We start from the raw sequence: 8,971 nt of genomic DNA on the forward strand, positions 1-8,971 counted from the left end.
ACGTGCACAATTACCCTTTGGCCAATTACATTACGACCCCGTCGTCGTGTTTTGCACAGGTCGAATCCAGCTTCATCAATGAAAATGAATTCCTGAGGCTGTGCAGCTCCATCCATGGCCAAGATTCTCTGTAAAAAAAAAAAAAAGAGAACATATTACTGTACTACAGTGCTACACATACAGAACCCTCACCCCCATCACACAGGTACCCGTGTAGCTCTCAGAATGGATCCATGTGGTACTGATATGGTACATATTCAGCTGCTACTGGATTTCACCAATACTCGATTGTACATGTAAAGGACAGTTACACTTACCCGTACATATTCAGCTCGAAGTCCTTTGACCCTGTCACTGTTCCTCTCAAATGGGACTCTGTAGAGCTGCTTCATGGTGATGCTGTGTTTTCCCAAGATGCGTCTGATGGTGGTGATGCTCACATGGTTTATGTTGTTGAACACTTGCCTGTCTGCAAGTATTTGCTTTCGTAGCTGGTGGAGACGGATGGCATTGTCTGCCCTCACTAGGTCCACTACGGCAAGTTCCTGCTGTTGTGTGAACAGGCGTTGGCGTCCTCCCCCAGAAGGTCTTCAAGTCATTCTAGAGAAATACAACCACATATTGTCATCGCTTTGCTTGTTTTTCTTACAGTACTTTACTGTATACACTGTATCATCCACTGTACAACACTGTACTTCAATATAAGTAATCATGGTATGTTTCACAGAAACTACCACTTTGGCTGCAAAAGGAGCATTAGCACCCTGCAATACCCTGTACACTTGATATGGTAATGTGATATACTGTAGAACAGTGCTATAAAAACCATCTGAGTGGAGTAGAAGGTAGAGAGGTGAAGACAGACCTGTTTTCTAGTCGGAATGTTCTTATTACAGATGCCACTGTGAAGCGGCTTAGATGTGAGTGGACTCTCTGCCCAGCTTCCCTCATAGTCAGGCCATGGTTGATGACATGGTCCATCAAAGTTGCTCTTATATCATCAGAAATATGGGTCCATGGCCTCTTCGACCTCCTCCTCTTCCTCTTGCTCTCCCTCCATCCATGCTTGCAAAGTTCTTGAATTGGCTAAACTGAGGGCTTTTTGTAGTTGGCTGATTGGTGTTCAGTTTTGCAAGTAAGTGCCTTCAGGTGTGTATTTGAGTGGTTGCAATTACCCGATGTGTTTTGTATTTTGGATACATGTGTTTTCCAAATGGCACCCTGAAATGTCATTTTGTGAACGAGGTGTCTTATGTGTGAAATAGAGTGTAGTATGCAGGACCATGTGTGTTGCATAAAGGAGTAGGTGTGTTGCATAATTGCAACTAGGGTGCAAAGCAGCGCTTTTGTTCAAGGTATGGGTACATGTGTTTGAGGTATGGCAACAAAAGCTTCAAGTTGTGTTACTTTAGTCTAAGCATGGGTTTATAGTGTTCAAGCAACGGGCAAAAACTGTAAGCAGGTGATCATGTGCCACAATGCTTGGTGCAGCAGCCTGGGTATGATTCTTTTCTCTTCTACTTTTCCATCTGAAAACTCTTTAGTACTAAAGGTGGAAAAACTTTAATAGGACTTTTTAATAGGAATTTTTTTTTTTAATCTAAAGGACACAGCGAGAGCGATGCCAGGAATTGGCTGATGTGATCACATCTGATAAAACCGATAAAAGGCCACTGCCGTGTTTTGAATTCATAATCAGGAGGGAAGTGTCGTTTCTTTACTCCGAGGGGTTTTGTCCCATTCATGGCCCAATCATTATTATCATACCTGTTGCAAAAATCATTTTTTATCCACTTCCCTAGAACCAAACTATTATTCAAAAGTCAAAGTCAGAACCACACAATGATTCTGGAGTTTCGTTTATTACTAACTTATTACTGATGAAACTCCAGGCCTTGAACATGGCTCTTGGTTGGTGCTACGTTGACCTTTGCAGACACATGTAGCTGTCAGGTGTCCAAATCTGTGGAAGAACTGGAAATGTAGGCTCCTTTTCTTCATGTTTCTGTTTGTGTTTATCCTTTAGCCTCAGTTCTGCACAGATGACTTTAATTCAGTGTGGGTAAAGCACTTCTTTGTAACAAAGTGAAACTGTTACAAAAAAAATGGTCTGCTGCCACCATTGTCTGAGCTTCATTTAATGTGTTGTTTTCCCTCACATGTTCCTCTTTTGTGGTCGGCTCTGTTGCTTTTGTTCCCTTTCATGTTCCAGCTTACTTTTCAAGTAATGGTAAATGGCCTGTATTTGTATAGCGCTTTACTTAGTCCCTAAGGACCCCAAAGCACTTTACACATCCAGTCACCCACCCATTCACACACTGGTGATAACAAGCTACATTGTAGCCACAGCCACCCTGGGGCGCACTGGCAGAGGCGAGGCTGCCGGACACTGGCGCCACCGGGCCCTCTGACCACCACCAGTAGGCAACGGGTCAAGTGTCTTGCCCAAGGACACAACAATCGAGACTGTCGGAGCCGGGGCTCGAACCGGCAACCATCCGATTGCAAGGCGAACTCCCAACTCTTGAGCCACGATGACCCCCAACAGTAAGTAATTATTTTATTGTTTTAACTGCCGGCCTCCAAGGAAAGTAATTAGAATATTAGTATTCAGTGTCAAGCGTACATCACATTCATGTAAATCATGTATGTTCATGAGCCGCATACAATGTACTTTGATCTTAAGCGGTCTTTCTGTCAGTGCAAAGTAGTTTAACTGCAAGTTGAATTCCTGAGAGATCTCAGTATAAGAGAAGGAAGTGCTATTTCAACAGTACCTCTCAGTTTTGTTTTTTTACATGATAAAGAAATACTGCTGAAGTAACTGAAAGATGTCTGTCAGGGCTTGAGCTTAAATTGTAAGAAATAAATGTGTTCAAATCTGTTGGTCTTCCTTGGTCTCTTGTGTTCTGAGGGCCTCTGGATGTCTGGAGTTTTGATCTCCTCCATACCTGCTTCATGCCCTGGAGGACGGGGCTGCGGCCCCCCCACACCCTCTAGCAGATCATTACATGAAGGAACCTTTTGAAAAAACAAGCGCGTCCATGCTCACAGGTGTACACACGGGTGATCACACCCACAAACTACACCCTTTTTGGCTCCTACCTCAAAGCACACTGTGTTCTGTTGATCTTATGTGCTGCACAATAATGTTTAATATTTAGTATTTACTGTCATATTCCCATATATAATTGTGATGTTGTTTATTCTATTACTCTTGTTCTCTTCTGCTTGTTTTCTTTTTTCTTTCTCAGCAGGTGATCCAGGTGATCGATATATGCATTTTTTTCTTTTCTTTTTTTTCTGCTCATTCTGTTGGTTTTTGTCTTTTGCCCTTCTCCCCCGTCCCTCTTCTCAGCTGTTTCTCTTTCCCTCTTTCTTTCTCCCCTTCTTTCCCCCAGTCAAGTCTGTCCCGTATTCAGTAAGTGAAAATAAAGTAAACAATAAAAGGTGAATCAAATGGACCATTACGGCAAGGCTGGGATGGTCAATTTGGTAAAGTAAATCCGTTGGGCATCTTTCTTTGCCTTTAGACAACAATTCTGATGGCAAAAGAGCCAAACGGGACAGGCAAAAAAAAAAAAAAAAAAAAGAAAGAAATGTGTAAAATTACAGAAGTTTTTTGTTAAGTCACAGAAAATGTCCTATTTTATTTTATTTATTTTTGCTGTCAGCAAACTGCTGGAAAAGATCTTTCCAGAGTGCACAGTGAAAAAACAGGAGCTTTTCGTTTATTTAATTGTTCACCTATTACTTCAGTTTAGTGGTATGAATGGCTGTGGGGAAGGTCTTTATCAGTAGGACAGGTTGTAAAATTTATGAAAATACAGTTAAAGGTCCAACATTTATGCCCCCCCCCTCAGGCTTTATATTTGAGGATACAAGTCGACATACAGCGGGAAAAGGAGAGTTTGTTCCTGGATCAAAATGGGCCTTTGTGGGCTGACTCTTTATGTAAGCATAACTGGTCTGCATAGTGATTCTGTATTGTGCTACTTAAAAGAAGTTAAGAACAAATATATATATATATTATTTTGATTAAATAAACAGTGAGCCCAAAGCTTTCTTGGAGGGGTTGCCAATTTATTTTTCATTTTATTTTTGCGTGCATGCAGGAAAAACCCAGTAAATGTTGCACAATATCTAAAAATACAGAGCAAAGCTGGTATGAGATGTTTTAAACTGGCCACTGCCAGCCAGAGATTAAGAAACAGAGCAGCTATTTCTTTTTTGAGAGCTTATTTGCTTGTTAAATATTTTTCCAAGAACTGCCTTGAAAAGCTGCTAAGAAATGCAGTTTGGCATCACTATCCTTATTGTGAATTGTATCAACCACATGGTTTAACATTGTTCCATACCAACGTCACCGCATTACCTGGTTCATCAACACTGCAGGAAGATCCTTCCTCATCTTTGCTATTCTGCAAAACCCCACAGTCATTTAGTTTATCACATCTTCACTTAATAACTTCTCTTTGCACAATAAGAAATGCACTGCCCTGTGAGTAATAAGGTACTTTTATGATGGTTGTTAAAGGTTGAATAGTATCTCACGCAAACTAGGTGATTGCAGTAAAGGGTGTTGGATTTGTGTTGCAGAGGTGTGTACTGAAATGAAAAATGATTAATATTTTCTTTTTGTTCTTCCGCTTCATTATTCAACCCTATAAAAAATAAAACTTCCTGGTGATCATGTGTATCATGTAATCTGAATCAGAGGAGATGACAGACATTAATAGAAAGCCATAGTATCGTGTTCCTAGTGTCACAATAGATACAGTAAATAAAAAGGCTGGAATTCCACTGAATATTGCATCACTCATTGTTTAATTTAAACCCATTGTTTTCCAAGGTACTTTTTCTTTCACAGCTTGTGAAATCAGTTTGGCATTCTGCACATTTCTTCTTCCTTCAACCTCACAATTTGTGACGCGATCAAGCTCATCTGTTCATTGTAGATCACAGTACGGGTTTTTTTTCCATTTGTCGTTCATGTATAACCAGAAACAATAAATATTTGTATTTGCAATTTTGCAAGCGAGGACACCAATCACCAAACCAATCACCAAACAAAAGCTGGAAAACAGTACAGTCTTGTAATACAGTCTCGTGAAATTTGAATGGATATTTGAAATTTGAATCTCAGAAGATAAAGCCAGTAGCAAATATAGTTTAATTTCAGGGGTGAGATACGTGGAAGCTGCTTCTCTGAGGAATATGGATTGAAGTTGACAAACAAACATAGATTTAATACACATATTACCTTTGTGTCTGTCTCTATTACTCTGTGTGTTTCTGTGCACACTTGCTAGAATCCTTTTGTCTTCAGAGATGCCTGAATACTTCATGACACAGATTCAAAAAGGTGCTCAGACATTTTGGTCCATATGGACATGATAGCATCACACAGTTACTGTAGATTTGATGGTTGTGAACTAAATCTCCTGTTCTACTACATCAAAGGTGCCTCACTGGATTGAGATCTAATGACGGTGGAGTCAGTTTGAGTAAAGTGAACTCATTGTCATGCTCAGAAAATCAATTTGAGATGATTTGAGGTTTGTTTTTTTTCTGCTGAATGAAGCCATCAAAAGCTACACTGTGGTCATATGGGGATGGACACGGCTAGCAACAATATATAGGTTTCTGGCATTGCTAAATTGGTACTAAGGGGTTCAGAGTGTGCTATTAAAATACCCCCTACATGATTACACCACTGCCAGCAGCCTGTGCTTTCATCTTGTTTATATCCAATTCTGACCCTGCAATTCAAATGTTTCAGCAGAAATCGAGACTCTTGAGATGAAGGGAGCCTGTCAACAGTAACGGCACACTCAAAGTCAATTAAATTAACTTCTTTCCTCGTCGTGACGCTCTGTATGAACGTCAGCAGGCGTGCGTAATGAAGAGGTCAGTGTGTTTATTATGACCTACTTCAGAACTCTTATCTATATAAGATAGAAAGTTTCAGAATTACTCATTGATATAAACACAATATAAACAAGTACAGTCACAACCATTTGAATCGCATATTAAACCGCTGTGCTACAAATGTAAATACTGACTGTAAAGTACCTGCATTTGTGTTTGGGTCAGTTATTAACTGGAGCAACACAGAACTGCAGTTCAAAGAGGTGAAGTGATGCCGGGGCTGACAGAAATCCTTTTCTGCTGTAATTTATAGATTTTTTATTTTTAAATCAAGCATTTGAAATGGTAAATAATAATGAACACACACTCTTTGAATGCAGGCTCGTTACACTACAACGTTTGTCTTTGTTTAAAAACAGGAAACACACATGAGACAACAGACATGCCCTTTTGTCTTTTAGTTTCACAAGACGCGTCGAAACTTCAATAACGGAGTTCCTGAAATGTTCCCTGAATATTAGGATTTTGTTCAGGCTGAAATCAGGTCAAGCAGCTAAGTTTTCAATTCCAAGAAGAAAAGTCAAAAATGGGTAAAATGTATTTTATGACACAGCCTTGCTTTAACCTTGCTTTAAAAAATGGTTACAAAGATGTTTTATTATAGCCCTGATGACCCTAAACTGCTTTGGTGGAAAGAAAAACAAGGGGGGTGAACCAGATTCAGAAAAACAAACGTAAAAAGGGTTAATGTGGTTTAACCATTAGGACGATCTGATAAAGGTGGTGAGTTAAGATAAGATTTCATGCATGCTGAACTACCAAAGCAAGCGTGACGATTTATTGTCTCTAGTTCCCAGTTTCCTTATCATGTTTATAATGAAGGTGAGTATAAAGCACCAGCGGAATTACTAACTGAACTAAGAGGCATTGTTCAATCTCACAAAATAATTTTAGACAAAAGGGATCATTAAAAATGAAAGTGCTGCATTCAGTTTGTATCCACCTTTAATGTTGCACTGATTGTGCAGCCTTGTTGCTAAAATCTAAAAGCAGAATCAGGTCTAATACAAAACACCTCGAAACTTACTACCCAACCCTGTGGTGAAATCGGATTTCTTGCTAAACCTTGAAGTTAGTTAACAACATCTCAGTCGTTGCTTTTTATTTCTGCTTTTTTACTTCCTTCAAAGTCTGATTTGGACACGGCTGCAAGTGAAATCCTTTAGCTAATGTTGCGAAAAACAGAGGTTTCCTCACAGAAAGAAGGAAAAATAAACTTTTTTTTTTTATCACCGGCAGACAGTCTGAACGAAAACATGAATCATATTTCTTTATGTTTAAGGTCTTAGACACATCCAAAGATTTGCATGCACTGTCAGTCACTAATCTCAGTTCATTAACAGTAATGTGTTTTGATGTGCAGGAAATGTTCTTATTTCGAGTCAAGCTTTGCATTACCACATCAAAGCAAGCATTAAACTGTCTCATAACAAAAATATAGAGTCACCGGGCTCTTTGTGAGGTACACCTGATCAACTGCTCATCGATGCAACTCATTTAGGTATGCAAAAATGGTCAAGATCACCTGCTGACCGTTGAAATGGGTAAGAATGGTGATTTAAGTGAGTTGGAATGTGGCTGCTTCAAGTTGAAGCAACAGGAGATCTCATCATGGACGTGCGGCCGACAAATCTGTCACATCAGTATGGACCCAAATCTCTGAGGAGTGTTTTAGCTGCTTTAGCTGTCAGACAGATGGCCTCACATTTGACTCTAGAGTACAGAGAGTCAAGAGTTCATGCCCCGGTGGACGGGGCTGTGGCTCCCCACACCCGCTAACAAGCGCGTTCATGCTCACAGGTGTACACACGGGTGCTCACACACACAAACTACACCCATTTTGGCTCCTACCTTAAAGCACACTGTGCACTGTCGATCTTACGTGCTGCACAATAATGTTTAACATTTAGTATTTACTGTTATATTCCCATAGATCATCATGATGTTGTTTATTCTATTGCTCTAGTCTTCTTCTGCTTGTTTTCTTTTTTTCTCAACAGGTGATCCAGGAAAAGAAAAAGAGGGGGGGGGGAGAGTTCATGCTTGACTCAGTAACTGCAAGATGTCCAGGTCACTCCACCGCTGTGCTTCACATTGCACCATGCACTATGGCCAAACGTCTCCTCGTTGGTCTCACCCGTCTAAACGACATTGTTTCACAAGTCTTGTTGTTGGTTCAGAAGTAACTTTGCAAACCTAAGCTGTGCTGACATGTTCTTTGTAGAGAGAAGAGGCTTTCTCCCTGAAAGCCTTCCAAAGAAATCACACATGTTCAGTCTAATTGTCCTGCCATGAACTTTAAAAGTTACCTGAGAGTCTGAAGCGTAGTCCTTGATCATTGCTGATATCTTTCCTCCTTGGTATTTTATTAACACACACCTGAATGCTCCAGATCAACAAACTGCTAAAACTTTATAGACATGCTCATCGTTGTTGATGATTAGGTAAATGACTGCATTTAATTAGCATCACCTGACTAATACTTACCTTCTTAGTTACTATGGAAACAGTAAGGTTGTTATTAGTTTTTCCACCCTCTGCTTCTGCATTTTGACTTATTTCTGTTAAATAAATAAAATAATGGCAGAATATAATAAGGCATGTGTTGCTGTTCATCTGAAGTTGTGTGTACCTTACTTAGTATCTCGTAAGGATGTTTTTTTGGTTTTTGTTTTATTAATATTATGCTCTGAAATGTAAAACCTTAGACTCAGAAGAGGATGTACTTCTTCTTTGACATGACTGTAAGCCCAATTTCCCAACTTTTCAAGTGAAGTCCCGCCGTCTTTTTTAGATAAAAAATGAAATAAAAAAATAAAACCCCAGCGTGGCAAAGATACCCACCCTGTGAAATGTCCTTCTTGAAGACAACGATGGCAAAAATGGTGCAGAAGTGAAGTTGTTTTGCAGCTTGAAAATTTACCTGATGTTTAATTTTTGCACCTCAATTTTTAAAAAATATTTCAAAAACAAAGGTCAAATTATTTTGTTGCATGGATGATCAGTCTGCTCGCAGTTTACAAATCACTTCCAGGATAAA

General features: G+C 39.6%; 1 long non-coding RNA gene across 1 annotated transcript; it reads left to right on the forward strand.

Moving 5' to 3' along the window:
- The first annotated feature begins 2,498 nt into the window (after positions 1-2,498).
- LOC120713986 lies at positions 2,499-8,769 on the forward strand. The gene is made up of 2 exons (XR_005691340.1): positions 2,499-2,547; positions 7,932-8,769. It is a non-coding gene; the product is annotated as an uncharacterized LOC120713986 (long non-coding RNA).
- Positions 8,770-8,971: the final 202 nt, after the last annotated feature.

This window comes from Simochromis diagramma, unplaced genomic scaffold (assembly GCF_900408965.1).
Source record: "Simochromis diagramma unplaced genomic scaffold, fSimDia1.1 OVJJ01000596.1, whole genome shotgun sequence".
Taxonomy (NCBI): Eukaryota; Metazoa; Chordata; class Actinopteri; order Cichliformes; family Cichlidae; genus Simochromis; species Simochromis diagramma.